This window comes from Phoenix dactylifera, chromosome 10, assembly GCF_009389715.1.
Source record: "Phoenix dactylifera cultivar Barhee BC4 chromosome 10, palm_55x_up_171113_PBpolish2nd_filt_p, whole genome shotgun sequence".
Classification (NCBI taxonomy): Eukaryota; Viridiplantae; Streptophyta; class Magnoliopsida; order Arecales; family Arecaceae; genus Phoenix; species Phoenix dactylifera.
Genome location: NC_052401.1, coordinates 14,265,573 through 14,275,661, shown reverse-complemented (window position 1 = coordinate 14,275,661; position 10,089 = coordinate 14,265,573). Strand labels below are relative to the sequence as shown.

Below are 10,089 nucleotides of genomic sequence, written 5' to 3'. Positions count from 1 at the left end.
ACACAAACACTAGTCATAATGAGAAAATGGTTCAACAAAATTCAAAAGCCATGAACCTATTATATTGTGCATTAGATAGGAATGAGTTTAATTGCATATCTTCTTGCATGACTGCTAAAAAAATATGGAATATGCTTGAAGACAAATATGAATGCACTAACAAATCTGAAACATCATGTGTAGAAGAAGAGCAGTATCATATTGCAAATCCATGCTTCATGGCACATGAGGTACATGCTGAAACTGAAAGCAATTTTACATTTGATGAACTTCACGATGCCTTTTCTGATTTGTATTTAGAATATAAGAAACTTATTTGTAAGAACAAGAACTTGAAGAATGAAAATCAAATTCTAATAGATGAAAAACTGAAACTAACTAGTAAAACTGAAATCTTAATTAAAGAAAATCAAGAACTAAATCAAAGAAATCAACTTCTCACTGAAAGTCATGATAAACTTAAGAAAAACAATGAATTACTTTCAGAAGATAACAGAAGATTAACTAAAGAAGTTGATGAATTAAAATCTGTTGTTGAAAGATTTACCTTCAGCTCTGAAAAATTGAACTTAATGATAAATAATCAAAGAGCTGAATTTGATAAAGTTGGATTAGGATATCAACCTTGGTACACCCAAAAATCTTTCAAGAATATGTTTGTTAAAATAGTTTTTAATTATTCTAAAACAGATTCTTATAATACTGATAAACAGGAACAAAAGCTAAGTAAAATCTCTTCTATTGTTCCTAAATCTATACATTACAAATTTGATGAACCTAAAAGGCAAAAACAGAAAACTGAAAGTTTATCTACTACTCATGTTAGATCTATGTTTGTTAAATTCAACAAAAGGATACAGAAATACATCCCTTGTAATCCTAAAATCTGTAAATTCATGGACAAAATAGCTATTAAGAAAATATGGGTTCCAAAAGGAACAATTATAGCTAACCTACAAGGACCCAAAAGAGCTTGGGTTCCTAAGTTGAAAATATGATTATTTTTCAGCAAGTATGTCTAGCTATCCAAGGTTCTAATGAAAGATGTTATCTAAATAATGGGTGCTCTAGACATGTGTTAAAGAATTGAATTTAAAATGTAATTAAGAAGAATGTTTTGGATATAAGTAATTCTTGCATCCTCTCGTATTGAAATTACTTTATTAGTTGATTAAAACATAACTTGCAAGTATTAATCATTTTTGTGATATTAGTGATATTTTTGGTATGAAAAGAAAATATATCCAAATCACTGATCGGTTATTTCAATTTTAAAAATAAACCACGCAATAGTACGTATCCTGTAGGATAGTGATTACGGGTGTCGGTCCACAGGGATTGAAGAATAAGTTATTTTTTTTTAAAAAATAACTCAAAAAGAATGATTTGCTAACTTGATTTAACTAAATTAAACTATAAGTACGGATTGGAATTTATCAGAGTAAATAGATCTAAGGTTTGGAATCCACCACATAGCATTGCATCAAGGATTGTGTTCTTAATTTTTGTCTTTTGGAGAGGCATGCAATTTTGGCTACAAGCCTTTTAAAATAAAAGCATAAAGAGTGTTAGGAAGATCCATCTTCGGTGTAGCATGAAGTGTCTACCTAAGTATGCTAATCTAGGATGCAGCACACTTCATCTTCCTAGGCATGGATCATCTTAGACTACTTTAGCAAACATGATTAGTAACTAGCATGCTCGAAATTTAAATATCATAAAGAAATATTTCATTGAAAATAAGAATTTAAACAAGCTCCAAAATAATAAAAAAGTAAGAACTACAATTGCCCTGATACATTGCTAGGGCTTCATCCAGCCCTAGACTAGACGTTTAGCCGAGCATGGCTTCCGGACGACCTCCCATCTTCAAATGAAATTGATCACCTCCCATTATTCCAAAATATCACAACTATTCTCTTTCCCCCCCCTCTCTCTTCTTTTTTTATTTCTTTCTCTCGGCTTTCTTCTTCTTCTTCTTCACCGAAACAGAGTATCCTCTGTTTCTTTCCTCCACCGAGCTCCCCCTTCACCGATGGCCACCCTCCTCCTTTTATAGATCCCCACCAAGAATCAGCCAACGGTGGATCCACAATTTTGCGCGGAGAGGAGGAAGAACGTGTGCGTGATCGTTGGGACGGAATCCATGGGATCGGCTGGAGCTGACCGTGGGATGGAGGCGCTAATCCGAAAAAAGCTGGCTGGGTGGCTGAATCATGGGAGTCTGGGATCTCGGAGAAGACGGGAACGGAGCTAGAGACGGATGCCGATCCGGGAGGAGCTGCGTTACCGGTTGCTGGGAAGGAAATGAATCCGGAAATGTTGGCTGCCGCTTGGAAAGGACTGATGCGGAAGAGCGGGATCTCAGCTGCGGATGAGAAGGCGGAGGAACTGGGAAGAGAGGCTGCACCGCGTGGAAGATTTTGTGGAAGATCTCTCAGGCTGGAACGGGTTGATCGGAGGAGTGGTCGCTGGCGGTTGGAGCGGCTCGTTGATTGCAGCGGAGGAGTGGTCGCTGGCGGAACATCCGGGATGAAGACGATGCCACAGTTGGATGCGGAAGACGCCCGGCTGATTTCCCTCTTGGGTTTGGCACGCGGCTGAGGGAGGATTGGGTTGTGGATCTGGCTGGCGGGCTCGACGGGAGGAGCCGTGGACGGTCGGGATGCACTGCGGGGAAGAAGATGAACAGTGGCTTTTTGTTTACATTATTATTATTTTTTTTGTAACACTGTTCATATGAACAGTGAATCATGGATATTCAATTATTATTATTATTATTATTTTTGTTTTAAAATTATAAATTTTATATGAAGGCAGGTAAGGAATTGGTTGGGAATTGGCTTTGGATTTGAGGTGGGTCATGATCGTTGATTTGCTTGAAATTATTCTCGAGCCCAATGTTATTTAAATTTAATTCTTGCTGAGCTGCTTCAGATCGAACTCGACCAGACAAGACTAAAAACCGGACCGTGACCTAATAACAAGGGTTAATCAAATATTTTCCACACAATTATAACTTTCAATCTAATCAGGACCAAAACCTATTTAATCATAGCCTTAGCTTGATTACAACTCCATCAGGTTACTAAACACAATCTCCTCCTTATATGTTTTCATGAAAGATTACAACCAGGAGAGAGACAAGTTCAAAGTCTGTTTTGAGAAAAGAATTATTTACCTCTTACCATATTTTAAATTTATTTCAATGTTTATTCAATTTTATGGTAAAGTATGTATTTATTAGTTTAAGAACATTGATAAGTGCTATGAAAAGATAACTAAATTATAAATTATTCAGCACTTATCACACCCCCAAACCTATGTTTTGCTAGTCCTCGAGCAAAATAAAACTAGAAAAGAAGAATTTTAACTCACTTTCGCAGGCATCGCGGTTACATTTACCATATGTAACAAGGCTTTAAACCCCTAGGTTACCCTAGTGGACGAGTTGTAGTCTCGTGAGGATTTTCAGTGAAGATACCCACAAACTTCAATAAATCATTTATCATAATTGTTATTATTAATTTCTTTTCTTTTTTTTTTAAAATCAATTGATCCATGAGGTGAAAATCAAATTCCAAATGCATACTAGCTAAGAATTTCGAAAACTCTCTTCTTCTCTTTTTTTTTTTAATCAAATTTAAGATACATAAATGATAAGAATTTCAAAGCACACATGGTTTTATTTACTAAGTCAGCCCAAATCCTAGGTCAAGATGCAATTCAAGTTGAAGTCATTAAGTTTTCGTTAGGGAGTTGTAAGACTTATTTATACTGGAGTGCTTGGTGAAATCTGGACCGTACACAAGCTAAGGGTTCGGATCAACAAAATATTGCAAAGACTAGTAGTTTCCAAGGATTGGTCGAAAGGACCTGTTCACTGATTCAAAATCGTTTTATCTGCAGGATTTCGAGAGTTGTGGATATTTACTTTAGTACCTCATGGGCTTTATCTGTAATATTCCAGTTTACTCGAATTTTTACAACGACGGCTTTCACACTATTGTCTTTTTCAAGGTCAATACAGAGTTTTTTTTTTCCTTTTTATATATATATTGTGCACTTTTACTCTTGTGGTAATTTCTCCGTGTAACGAGCAATCAGTCGACAACTCTCACACCAGTTGGCATAAGGTGTCGGGCATCAAGACTTCCTTACGGACTTATGCTCGGAGTTCTCATCACAAGCCCACTTGACCTTTGACAATAGGTAGCCCTTTTCGATGTTCCTGACTAAATCCATTATTATTGATGATTTTTTTTTTGGATTAGATAAGTATGATTCATCAGGGTCCAAGGTTGCTACTATACTATCAATATAATGTCGAGCCTAAACCTTAGAAATGTCGGCCAGTGTGTAGTGAAATTTCGAAGTATTAATTAACTTACAACTCCCTAAGACAGACTTAATGAAAAGAACTTAAATTTGTATTACTTCCGACTAGTTATTGGGCTTTTTAGATTTTATATACCTTGTGTGTTTAGCATTCTCGCATTAATGTATAGAAATGAGGTTTTTTTTAAAAAAAACAAAAACTTTTTTTTTTAATTTTTTTATTATTATTTTATAAAAAATGAAAATGAACACATTTTTTTTTAAAAAAATATTTTTATTTTTTTATTTTTTATTTCTTTTGATAAACCTCACATTATGAAGTGAAAACGAATGCAAGAGATGCAAACAAAACAAAAAATAAAAAAATACTTAAAAATACCCCCAAAGCTAAACCTAACATTGTCCTCAATGTTAAAGAAATCTAAGAGAATTGGGTTGCCTCCCAACAAACGCTAAGTTTATTGTCTTTAGCCAGACAAAGTGCATCATTAATTATTTTGATAAATAGGGTTCGTCAAATTAAGGGATTCGATCAATTGCCCATCGGTAACACAGTCCACATAAGGTTTTAACCTTTGACCATTGACTTTTAAAATATGTCCACCATTGAGGTGTTGGATCTCTACTGCACCATAAGGAAAAACCTTTTTCACTACGAATGGTCCATCCCACCTAGAGCGAAGTTTACCCGGAAAGAGTCGCAACTTTGAATTGAACAGCCAAACCTTTTGACCAGGTTCAAAGGACTTACGGTTAAGATTTTTATCATGAAAAGCCTTAGTCCTTGCTTTATAAATTTTAGCATTTTCATAAGCCTCATTGCGCAATTCTTCAAGTTCACTTAGTTGGAGTTTTCGGTGAGGACCAGCTACTGCCATATCTAAGTTAAACTTTTTGATAGCCCAGAAAGCTCTATGTTCAAGTTCTACCGGTAAGTGACAAGCTTTTCCAAAAACTAATCGGTAGGAAGACATGCCAATAGGAGTTTTGTAGGCAGTACGATAGGCCCAGAGTGTATCATTTATCCTTTGAGACCAATCTTTCCTATCGGGACGTACCGTTTTCTCTAAGATGTGTTTTAACTCCCTATTGGACACCTCGACTTGTCCACTCGTTTGAGGATGATATGGGGTAGCAACTTTGTGGGTGATGTTATATTTGCGAGCCAAAGCCTCGAAAGACCGGTTGCAAAAATGAGATCCCCCATCACTGATGATGGCTTGGGGTGTGCCAAAACGACAAAAGATGTTTTCATGTAAAAATTTAATCACAACCTTGTGGTCATTAGTTTTAGTGGCGACAGCTTCTACCCATTTTGAAACATAATCAACCCCTACAAGAATATATTCGAAACTAAAGGATGGTGGGAAAGGGCCCATAAAGTCAATACCCCAGACATCAAATATTTCTACAATTAAAATAGGATTGAGAGGCATCATATCTCTACGGGAGATGGTACCCATCCATTGGCACCGTTCACAAGTTTTGCAAAAGTTATGGGCATCTTTGAAAAGAGTGGGCCAATAAAATCCACTCTGTAAAACTTTTGCTGCAGTTTTTCTACCCCCAAAATGTCCCCCACAAGCTTGTGAATGGTAGAATGAAAGAATACTTTGAAATTCGCATTCGGGGACACATCGACGGATTACTTGATCAGGACAATACTTGAATAGATCGGGATCATCCCAATAATAGAACTTTACTTGTGAAAAGAATCGGTTCTTGTCTTGAGTTGACCAATCATCAGGAATTCGTCCTATGGCAAGGTAATTTACTATGTTTGCAAACCATGGTGTTTTTATTCCTTGTACCTCAAATAATTGTTCATCTGGAAAAGAATCGTGTAAGGGTGAGGTATTTTGAGAGGGTTCAAGAAGAATCATAGATAAGTGGTCCGCTACGACATTTGCAGTTTCTTTCTTATCACCTAGGTCAAATTCTTGTAGTAAAAGAATCCATCGAATCAGACGGGGTTTGGTGTCTTTCTTTGCAAGAAGGTGTCGAAGGGCAGCATGATCAGTGAATACGGTAACCTTGGATCCTAATAGGTAAGATCGAAACTTGTCTAGTGCGAATACTACAGCTAGCAATTCTTTCTCAGTGGTGGTGTAGTTCAGTTATGCATCTGAGAGTGCTTTACTAGCGTAATAGATGACATGAGGTACCTTATCTAGCCGTTGCCCTAAAACTGCCCCAATGGCATAGTCGGATGCGTCACACATTAATTCAAATGGAAGGGTCCAATTAGGGGGCCGTATGATAGGTGCAGTGGTCAATTTCGAGCGAAGATTTTCAAATGCCTCCTCGCATACTTTATCAAAGACAAAGGGTGTGTCCTTGGCAAGAAGATTGCACAAGGGTTTGGAAATCTTGCTGAAATCCTGAATGAAGCGACGGTAGAAACCAGCATGGCCAAGGAATGATCGGATTTGTTTCACAGTTTTGGGTGGAGGGAGATTGGAAATAAGATCGACTTTGGCTTTATCTACTTCAATGCCCCTCTTGGACACGACGTGTCCTAAAACTATGCCTTCTTGAACCATGAAATGGCTCTTTTCCCAACTTAATACTAGGTTGGTCTCCTTACATCTTTTCAAAACTAAGGTCAAATTGTCCAGACAATCGTCAAAGGATAGGCCAAAAACTGAGAAATCATCAATGAACACTTCTAGAAAGTTTTCCACCATATCTGAAAAAATGGCCATCATGCATCGTTGAAACGTTGCGGGTGCATTGCATAATCCAAAAGGCATCCTCCTATATGCAAATGTCCCAAATGGGCAAGTAAAAGTAGTTTTCTCTTGATCGTCCGGGTAAACAGGTACTTGATTATATCCAGAATAACCATCTAAGAAGCAGTAGAAACCTTGACTAGCCAACCATTCCAAAATTTGATCTATGAAAGGTAGAGGGAAATGGTCTTTCCTAGTCATCGAATTAAGTTTTCTATAGTCAATACACACGCGCCAACCCGTGGTTGTGCGTGTTTGTATCAATTCTCCTTCCGTATTTTCAACCACAGTGATACCTGATTTCTTGGGTACCACTTGTGTCGGACTCACCCACTTACTATCAGAAATTAGATAAATGATTCCTGCATCTAATAACTTCACCACTTCTTTCTTGACTACCTCCTTCATATTAGAATTGAGTCTTCTTTGCATTTCTCGGGTGGGCTTTGCATCATCTTCGAGATGAATTCGATGCATGCAAACAGAGGGGTCAACCCCTTTCAAATCGGCTACAGACCATCCTATGGCATGCTTATTCTCTTCTAGCACCCTTAAAAGTTTACCCTCCTGTTCAGTAGATAAGTTGGCCGCGATGATTACAGGGAGGGTATCTTCTGGTCCTAGAAAGGCATACTTAAGAGTTGTCGGAAGTGGCTTTAACTCAAGTTTAGGTGGAGAATCAATGGAAGGACAAAGTGGTGCACTAGCAATAGGGAGAAGAGGTTCAGGTCGGATCTTCCAAGGAAGGGAACACATGGGAGATTGATTGTCGAGTAAGATGTTAACTTCTTCTATGGCCTTGTCTATATCAAAGTTGTCAATGTCAAAATGGGCCAAACATGCCTCTAAGGGGTCATCTGCTAAGATATAGGGAAGGGCTTCCTCTACAAGATCATCCATTTCATCAATTAGGCAACACTCGTCTTCCCTCACATGTTGGTCAGCGGCATGAAACACATTCAACTTAATTTTCATGTTCCCAAATGATATATCCATTGCCCCAGTTCTACAGTTGATACATGCATTGGCTGTAGCTAAAAAGGGACGACCAAGAATCACAGGAATTTATTTTTTTATGTTGGGCACATGTTCCATATCAAGGACGATAAAATCTACTGAAAAATAGAATTTGTCTACCTTGATAAGAACATCTTCAATCATCCCCCTTGGTATCTTCACAGATCGATCAGCCAATTGTAAGGACACCGAGGTAGATTTTAATTCACCTAACCCAAATTTTTCATAGACTGAATAGGGTAGAAGATTCACACTTGCCCCTAGATCTAAAAGTGCTCGATCAATGGAGTTATCTCCTATGACACAGGAAATAGTGGGAGCGCCAGGATCTTTGAATTTTGGAGGGGTGTTGTGTTGGAGAATGGAACTTACTTGTTCAGTAAGTAGGACCTTTTTAGGCACATGTGTCCTAGATTTTCGCTTTTGGGTGCAAAGGTCTTTGAGAAATTTGGCATAGGAGGGAACTTGTTTGATGGCATCAAGGAGTGGGAGGTTGATTTTAACTTGTTTGAAGACCTCCATCATCTCTTCTAATGAAGTTTCCTTCTTGCCAAAGGGAGAGTGTGTATTAAGTGCTTCAGGAAATGGGGCCTTTGGAATGTGGCTTGTAGTAGATTGTGAACTAGTTGAAGAAGGTTTTGGATTTTCATGTGATATGGTCTGTTCCTCTTCTTCACCTTTCTTATTGTTACCCTCCCCAACCTTATTATCTATTATACGGCCACTCCTCAGGATAGTCAAAGCATTGGCTTGCTCATGATTTAGTTGAGTTCCTTGAGCCACGTATTGTCCCCTTGGATTACTCATTGGTTGACTTGGAAGCTTACCTTCCTCTCATTTGTTTAATGCATTGGCTAGTTGACCCATTTGGGATTCTAGCTTAGCAATTGATTGCGTGTGAGAGTGCAATAGTTGTGTGTTTGCCTCCAAACCTTGAAGGGCAGTCAACACCTTCTCCTCAAAGGCTGTATTTCTTTGGGTTGGAGGAGGAGGGTGTTGAAATTGATTTGAGGGACGGTAGAGATGAAAATTCTGAGAGTTTTGAAAATTTTGGGAGAAGGGTTGGGAGGTATTAGAAGCTTGCTGCCTCCAAGAAAAATTTGGATGATTCCGCCAACCCGGGTTATATGTATTGGAAAATGGGTCATTACCCGGTCTGGGCTGTGTTTGGGCAGCATTGATGTGTTCTTGCACGAGTTCGGAGAATTGGGGTGCTGAGTAGGATGCGATGGGCTAGAACAGATAGCACATACTTGTGCTTGGGAAGAGCTAACGACATGTCCTCCTATCATTAGTTGGTCAATCTTATGGGACAATGCATCTACCTTGCTAGACAGGTCCATAGAATGACTTATTTCACAAATGGCCCCTTTTCTTTGAAAATTCGGGGGTGCTTGACGAGAACATGAAGCATGGTGGAGGGAGTTTTCATTAAGATTTTCAAATAGTTGCCATACTTCTTGCTCATTTCGAAGCATGAAAGTCCCCCCGCATGCGGCATCAATCATCTGACGGTTTCGTTCAGTCAATCCGTCATAGAAACATTGCACTAGCTGCCACTTAGGTATTTGATGATGAGGGCATTTACGGATTAGGTCTCGAAATCTCTCCCAAGTTTCATGAAATTCTTCTCCCTCAGTTTGGGAGAAGCTTGTAATGGCACGTCTAAACTGGTTCGTTCTTCCTATGAAAAAGTATTTTTTAAGAAATTCTTGTTGCATTTGATCCCAAGAACGAATTGAGTTGGCTTCTAAAGAATTCAGCCATTGTTTGGCTCTATCTTTAAGGAAGAAGGGAAATAATCTAAGTTTCAGAGCATCATCAGTGAAGTTCTGAATCTTGACAGTGGTGCAAATCTCAAGGAATTCATCTAGGTGTTTATATGGGTCTTCATTGGTGAGCCCATAAAAAGATGGGAGCATTTGGATCACACTAGACTTTATTTCATATTGTACCGCTGCTACTTCAGGTAATCGAATGCAAGATGGGGAAGTGTAAATAG

At 38.3% G+C, this 10,089-nt stretch overlaps 1 non-coding gene across 1 annotated transcript; it reads left to right on the top strand.

Annotated features, from left to right (window-relative positions):
- The first annotated feature begins 9,653 nt into the window (after positions 1–9,653).
- LOC120112278 lies at positions 9,654–9,759 on the top strand. The gene has a single exon (XR_005513753.1). It is a non-coding gene; the product is annotated as a small nucleolar RNA R71 (small nucleolar RNA).
- Positions 9,760–10,089: the final 330 nt, after the last annotated feature.